The sequence below is a fragment of the Peromyscus maniculatus genome, chromosome 7, assembly GCF_049852395.1.
Source record: "Peromyscus maniculatus bairdii isolate BWxNUB_F1_BW_parent chromosome 7, HU_Pman_BW_mat_3.1, whole genome shotgun sequence".
Taxonomy (NCBI): domain Eukaryota; kingdom Metazoa; phylum Chordata; class Mammalia; order Rodentia; family Cricetidae; genus Peromyscus; species Peromyscus maniculatus.
Window position 1 is genome coordinate 91,775,657 of NC_134858.1, and position 8,432 is coordinate 91,784,088.

At 36.2% G+C, this 8,432-nt stretch overlaps 1 non-coding gene across 1 annotated transcript; it reads left to right on the plus strand.

Annotated features, from left to right (window-relative positions):
* Nucleotides 1–6,704: 6,704 nt before the first annotated feature.
* On the plus strand, nt 6,705–6,868 carry LOC121831258 (U1 spliceosomal RNA). Its single transcript, XR_006074632.1, has one exon. It is a non-coding gene; the product is annotated as a U1 spliceosomal RNA (small nuclear RNA).
* Nucleotides 6,869–8,432: the final 1,564 nt, after the last annotated feature.

An 8,432-nucleotide genomic window follows, 5' to 3' on the forward strand; every position in this document is an offset into this window, starting at 1 on the left:
ACCTACCTCCTTGTCCTCTGTGTACTACCCCTCATCCGTAAGGAGTCCCCCTTTTAACATTTCTCCAATCAGATCAATTGTATCCTACTTTGTATTCCTCTTTACCCTCCTTGTACCCTCTACAGAACTAACCCCTCCCTTTTCCTAAGGAGCTTCCTTTTTTCCCATTTCCATAATCAGATTCTTGAACCCTGATATTGTGCTTCCTGTTGTTACCCAACCCCTACCCTGGCATTGGTCCCATTTTACTTTCCTGGTTTCTATAGTTACTACAGGCTGTGTACTCACATCTGAAGATTTAGAGCTAGGAGCCTCCAATAAAAAAGAACATGCAGTGTTTATCTTTCTGAGTCTGGGTTACTTCACTCAATGTGATCTTTTCCACTTTTAGCCATTTACCTGCAAAGTTTATGATTTCATCTTTCTTTATTGCTGAATAGTATTTCATGGTGTATATGTACCATATTTTCAATATTTATTTGTAGGTTGTAGGACATTTAAGTTGTTTCCATTTCCTAGCTATTGTGAACAGAGCAATAATGAGCATGACTGAACAAGTATCTACACAGTAGGATATTAAGTTCTTTGGAGATATGCCAAGTAGTGATATATCTGGGTCATATGTTAGATTTATCATTTTGATAATTTTCTACACTGATTTCAATCATGGCTGTACCAGTTTGCAATCTCAGTAATAGAGAATGAGGGTTCCCTTTTCCCCACATCCTTTCCAACATTCGTTGTTGGTTGTTCCATTCTGACTAGGGTAAGACGAAACCTCAAATTTGTTTTAACTTATATTTCCCTCATTGCTAGGAATGGTGATATATATATATATGCACATATATATAACATAATATATATATATATATATATTCCCATTATTTTTTCTTCTTTTTCAGTATTTAGTCATTTTTTGAATGGGCCATTTGTTTTGGTTTTTGGTTTTCTTTGTTGTTTTGATTCTTTGCTTTTTGAGTTCTTTGTTTACCCTGGATTTTAAACCTCTGTAGGATGGATACTATAAGTTTTGAGAATCCTTGATAATCCCCTTCTAAAGTGAATTACCTACGCACAGTACATCAGCTAGATGAGTTATACCAAATTCACTGGATTATCCATCAGAATTTGCATAAAATTAAAGCGTCAAGTGCAGGGGGATACTGTGGAGTTTGAGAAAGAAGAAAGAAAAAAGAATGTACAACAAGAAGATTGGACGCCATAGCCATCTGGATGAAGCTGGTGGAGTAAGCAGAGGTTAGGAATGTTCAAAAGGCATTTGGAAGAGTGATTAATTAATTGCTCTTGAATAACTTTCAAAACACAAAGGAAAAGCTGCTCATAAGTCTTGTGAGGATCATTATTTGAAGGTGGAACATTCTTGGCAGGATACAGTGTGGAGCAATGTTAAGCAACAAACAAACAAAATAAAACAACAAAAAAACAGAATGCCCTGAAGTTAAGATCACACACACACACACACACACACACACACACACACACGAAAGAAAGACTGATACTTTCAAGTCACCAAGGATCCTGTGAAATACAGAGATGCAAAAATAGTTTCTAGACATTTTCTAATGTCTCTTCGGGATATTTGCAAGCATTTTATTCAAGTCTAAATGACCACAGTCATCCCAGCAGTTGAGAGGACTTAGAACATGAGAGCAGCTAGCAACTGCAAGATGCAAATAAGAGGACCAGCTACTGCAAGGGGACAGATAAGGCTGTCAGCCTTTCCTTAACTGAGTGGATGAAATCAAAGCCTGGAAGTAGTTCCCAAGACTAAATAGATTATGATCATGTTATTAATAAGAGCTATAGGTAACAACACCACTCATGGTCTTGAAAACTGCTCTCCTGGGTAAATGTGTTACAAAATGAATGCCTTCAGTAACTTTATGTATTGCTCTGTTTATTAGTCCTATGTTCAAATTTATTCTGATGTTCCTGATTCATTTTTGTCTAATGGACAGTAATATTATCTGAAGAAAGTTTTATATGTTATATATTAAAATAATACCTGTACCTTTAAAATATCCACAAATAGCCTAAAAAGGACACATGTCTACTTAGTCTCCTTAGCTCAGATTGCTGTAACAAAAGCCATACACTAAATGGCTGAAACCAACAATCATTTAATTTACTTCTCCAGTTCTAGAGTCTGGAATCAAGAGGTCAATATGGTTGGATTCTGGTAAAGCATCTCTTGGTGACATATAAAGAGCTGCCTCCTCAATTTCATCACATAGTGCAAAGAATGAACTCTTGCCACTTCCAACTCTTATAAAGCACTAGTGCCATCAAGGGGGCAGCACCTTCATGACCTTATCTATCTGTGACTACTGCCCAGAGCTCACACACCTCATCTGCACAACCACTAGATGTATTGTCATGGGGCTTCAACACAAAAGTCTGAAGGTGTGGGGTCAAATATTTAATCAACGTATATAACACATTTAAATATAGAGTTAGATTTTTTAAACCAAAAATCAAAACAATAATATGCTATACAAATACTTCAAAAGTAAAAAAAAAATTAACTTTAAAAGTAGGACATGAGGCATCTTTCCATGTCCTAAAAACATGGAAGAAATGCCTAAAATTTCTGCAAATACTGGACAGAATGAAAAAAGGAGAGCCAAGTTACCATTTAGGTCTTCAGTTAAAGACATGTAGCAGAGCACATACTCACTCAATTACACACATTTCAGAGAACCAGAAACAGAGGAGTGGCTCTCAAGGAGAAAATGTCCATCTCCTGCTGCATAATATGAAGAAAATATTAGCATGAAGAAATGTCTGCCACCACCACGATGAAATACTGATGCATGTTACATCTTAGGGTAACTCACTCTCCAGGTAGTGTAACATGGATCTGTGCACAGAAGCTCTGAGTATCTGTGCCCATCTTAGCTGCTTGTTGAGAACCCTTAGCCCAGACCTGTGAATCACTGGAATAAATGCAGCCATTGCCAAAAGAACCCCTGAGAAGCAGATGGTTCAGAAAGCTTCTGTCCAGATGCCAGAACCCCATATGCTTGCCAGTCTGTGTTTCCAGCATGCATCATTATACTTAAAATCATATTTTTCCTTTTGCTGCCATGTTCACTCTAGCATAATTAACAAGGTTCTAATATTTTTCCAGAAAACAAGAAACACCACAGTCTGTTTTCTTGTTTTTATAAAAAGATAAGTGAAAAGTAAGTGTCAGACACCTCCAGACCTCCAACATAACCAGCAGCTTGAGACTATTTTGGGGCTATCATTGTGAAGTGTTTTTGTGAATTTTTATTTTGACAGTGCCATTGTCCCCTCTGGGCTTCCGAGGCTGCTTAGTACAGGGAAGGATGCTCCCTGGTTCCTTTATGAATCCACCAGTAAATAAAATAAAGTTGTTTGTGAAAAGAAACTCATTTTAAATACTTCATTTCCAAAAGCCAGAAAAGTGTATGATTAAGAAGTATATTCTTTACTTGGGAACAATGGCTAGTTTTCTTGAGCCAACAATATTCAAGCTCCAAGGCAATGAAATGTTTGCTCCCATGTCAAAGGCTGAACTTCCATATGTTAACAGTATATGCACCTCCAGTGATCAGCATCATTGGGAGAAATGAACTATTTCCCAAGACCAAGTTGACTGACTACTTTGCAGCTTAGAGACACTATTGCCCAGAACTCAGTCTTTATAAGGGCTCATTTCTCTTATTGACTTGTTTTCTTGCTCCAGGCCCAGGTTGCTTACCTGCTCTAGGCTCTAATAAACACTATTGGATGTTAAATGCCCCAAAATTCACAATGCTGTATAAATACATAATGCTCCAGCATATGATTCTGAAGCTGCTAATATTATAAATAAAATTGTCACATTCCTTTTATACTCTCAGGAATTTGAGAATCATATCTGTGTTGATTCACAGTAGAAGGGAAGCACCCATAAACACTCAACTACTTAACAAAAAAGAAACTAATATTGAATATTTTGCAATTATAGAATGATGTGTTGATTATAATAGTAAATCAGAAACAGCATTGTTGGATTTTTTTTGTTTGATGTAGGGAGGCAGGATGTTTAGAAAAAAAGCACTAGACTGAGATATGTGAATTTGACTCTGCAATTCAAAAGTCAGCATTATAACATTTTAATTACAATTTAATCATCAAATCTAGGAAATATTATTTCAGTCTAAATAAATTTTGAAACTGCTTTTTCTTTTTTCTTTTTTTATGTTTTTGTTTTTTGTTGTTGCCTGCAGCTATCTCAAAAATTGACTGGGGAGAAAGGAAAAGAAATAAGGAGCTTTTGACACAATGGGGTAGATTTGGAAATTTTTTCTCTTTTGAGTAGATAAGATTTTGAGGCAATCCAGTCACTGGGTAACATTTAAACATGTTTAGTATGTAGAGAACTATTTCTATCTGTCTAACATAGGGGCAACATTGGGTATGAAAATCAATGACAAAGATGAGAGCACGGGATTTCTCTTCACACGTGTGTCCTGCCTCCCACTCTCATGTTTACATTCTACTTGGATTATTAAAAAACAGATAAATTCATAAAGAATTTTCATGCTATAAAACTGAAGCTGAAATTCAGTAATATTAGCCATACACACTTAAATCCCTAAGCACTCTGTCCCATGGTATTTCTTCCCATGGAAGAAGTTGGAAATTTGGAAATACAGATGACAAAAAATGAAATGTTTACTTTGAAGAGTTAGCATTAAAAAGACAACCTCAATAACTGAAAAGTGAGATTGCCTCAGAGTGAAAAGTTTCTCCAAAACAAAGAAAAATCAACACACAGAAAAAGCAGCCTATGGGAGAAAATCTTTGCCAACTATATTGATTACAGAAGATTATAAAGTCAATGTATGTAGGTCTATATATTCAGAAGTCTATGAAATACTGTAAACACAAAACACCAATAAAGCAAATTGACCATTATTAACACATGTGCTGCTTAACTGAATAGACAGTTCCCAAAGAAAGAAATACATATGGATAATAAATATTTGGAAAACAATTGAATAATATTAGGGAAATGGAAATACAAACTGTTTCCAGACTCCACTTTTTCCTAGTCAAAATGGCTACCATCACCAAGAGATCAAATAAGAAATGCTAGTGAGGATGCAAAGAAAGGGGTAGTGCTGGTGGGAATATAGCTGTTGTAGCCACTCTCAAAGCCAGAAGGGAGTTTCCCCCAAAGACTGAAGACAGGCCGGCTATACTACTTCTCCTACAGACCCAATATAACAAACCAGGCACCACAGAGATCCTTGCACATCCATATCTATTAGTATGCTATTCACAATATGGAAGGTATGGAAGTAGCCTAGATGTCTATCAAAAGATAAATCGATTAAAAAAATCCATAGTAGAATTTAATTTAGCTGTAAAGAAGAATAAAAGTATGATATTCACAAGAAAATAGATGGAATTGATGATTATTGTATTAAGTGAAAAAAATTAGACTCAAAAAAGAAAAAGATCATGTTTTCTCTCACATGTGGAATCTGGATTTTGTATATGTATTTTTTTCATGTCATGCAAATGTCATGAAAGCATAAAGTGATCTATGTGAGGAAGGGATAAGTCTAAAGCAAAGAGGAGGAAGAACAGAAGAGGAAAATAGGATATAATAAAAGGGGGGATTCCTTAGGGTTAGAAAAAGGATCAGTAAGGTCTTTGTTTACTTACCAAAATATTCCTTTGAGAAGGTTTTTCAGTAGGCATAAGGTAGATCTTCAGTAATATACATTGTTTTGCCACACCCCAAGACCACAATAAAAAAATCAACAAAGACAATCTTTCAATGAATACTTGGAGCCTCTTTTGAAACAATAATATATATATATCACCATGGTATGCCCAGAGCCATGGCATGCCCCAATCCACTGAGAGCAGACATTCAGCTCCCTAAGAGGAGCTTATTTCCCTTGATAGGAAGTATAGCATTTACCATGGTTTCTCCTATTTAAATCACTAATCAAATGCAGGCATGTGGAAACCAGAAAAAGAGAAAGTGTGAACCTTTGTGCATGCTTCAGTAACCCACAGCAAGGACCCATAGACCACTGACACAGATGTTCCACAGCTATTTCGTGAACATCTGCTCCTACTATGTGGTTGCTGGGCAGAGCTTTCCAGACATGTGGACTGTACCCTTTGACAATCAGTTTGAAGCTTTGCTTAAAGACTGATATAAAAATACATACATGTTCTTTGTAAAAGTGGAACTAGGGTTGAGGATGTAGAAAAGTTGTATAACATTTGCCTGGCATACATAGATAGGGCCTGGGTTCAATCCCCATTACTGTAAAACTGGAAAATGAAAAGGAGTACAAATACACAGCTAAGTCAAGAGTCAAATGAAGCAACTAGTTACATCTAGCTACAGATATACACAAGATTCATATTTTTAACATCTGTCTCAGTGATTAAAACATTTCAGTGCTGAAGTACTTCAATAAGAGGATAGAATTGTTCAAGATATCTGATGTCTTCAAGATTTCCTATGACTTTTTCTTAGCAGTTATCTCAGGAGAGCCAGTGATGTATTACCTTCACTTACCACAAGAAACTTGCAGAAAACCCTTGGAGATATTCTTCCTACATGCAACACTTCATCAAAAACTGAATCCAACCTAAACTTCAAAAAAGATTTAGATATGCAAATCACAAATATCCACCATAAAATACTTACCTGGCAGGGGAGATACCATGGTCATGAAGGTGGTTTTCTTAGGGTTAGGCTCATCTCTTGCACTCCAGAGGTGCTGACCTCTGAGATGTCCCAAAATGCAGGAAATAGAACTGTGTAATTTGTGGTAATAAAGGACTACATTCACACTCTCCCCTGTTTTAAAAAAAAATCCATCATAAAGTTGTATCTTCATAGATAACAGTCATAGACATTTAATTAGATTATAGATAGGTAGATGGACACACATGGATCACATACATCCCTTTAACCTTATGTCTTGGACACGAGTTGTAAATGATTGTTGATACATGTACATAACATGTCTAATATGAAAGTGACTGCAAACACATCTCACTGTAACTTGATGAAATGTTCCTGCTACCTTTTTAGATGGGCTCAACAACAACAATTCAGAAATCCTAACCGAACAGAGAGCTAAAGTACGGTAAAGCAATACTTCCTTAAATTCCCATAGGCATCTTCTAATACCATGGTTCTCAATATGGGACCCCAGAGAGAAGTCGCAGCAGTGGCTGGGAATGTGTTAGGAACTCTAAGGGCGGTGTACAGACCATGAATTTAATGAGCCCCCCAGGTGGTTGCAATGTACACGCAAGTGTGAAAAACCACTGTTCTCAATTGAGCTACAGTTTTGTGTATAGGCTAACTTTTTTTTTTAACTTTTACTTTTGAAGTTCTGGGGCCTGAACTCAAGATCTTGCATATGTTGAGTAAAGTCTGTGCCATTAAGTGACAACCCTAGCCCTCATATATATTTTAAATAGACAACTATTTGCATGTGAACCAAGACAGTAGAATCTGTAGTTTGTTTTATCTGACTCAGAAATGTTTATACATATATTTTTTTTTAAACTATGAGAAAAAAATCGGTTGGCCCTATCCCTATACATCCAATATCCATTTCTATATGAAAATCTAAAGCATACTAGATATTTATTATGATGTCTCTTCCTTGACTTCAACTTTTTCTTTACCACTTTTCTTTAGTTATTTCTCTTGCTGCTATGATAAAACATTGACCAAAAGCAACTTAAGAAAGAAAGGGTTTTGTTTTGTTTTGTTTTTGTTTTTCGTCACAGGTTACAATACATTATGGCTAGAAATTAAAGCAGAACTCAAGGCAAAAATTGAAATGGAGCCGTAGAGGAATGCTTCATACTAGCTTGTTCCCCTGGCTTTCTCTGCTATCATTCTAAACAGCCAAGCCCACTTGCCTAGCAATGACACCTCTCACAATGGGCTGGACAATTCTGCATTAATTAGCAATTAAGAAAGTGCTCCATAGACATGTACACTAGCCAATCTGAATAAGACAGTTCTTCAACTGAGGTTGCCTGTTCCCATATCTGTCAAGTTGACAAACAAGATTATCCCTCATACTACATTTTTCTGTCTACCATGATAAACAGATTCCTGATGCCTTAGAGTTAGTACCATCCCTTGTGAAATGGGCATTGAGTTTGTGATGTAGCTTAAATTCCTTACCATTTTACCCCAGGGCTATCACAGAATAAGTCTTCCATCTCCTATCACAGGAGAGTGTAAATTTTCTCTCTAAACATTCTACGCCTTAGATGACATTTACATCAAAACACAGAATGATGTCAATATTCACATGTCATCCTCAAACAGTTCCAACACAGTTAATTAATAAGATGAAAGATAAATATGTATATGTAAATCATAATCATTTGCCATT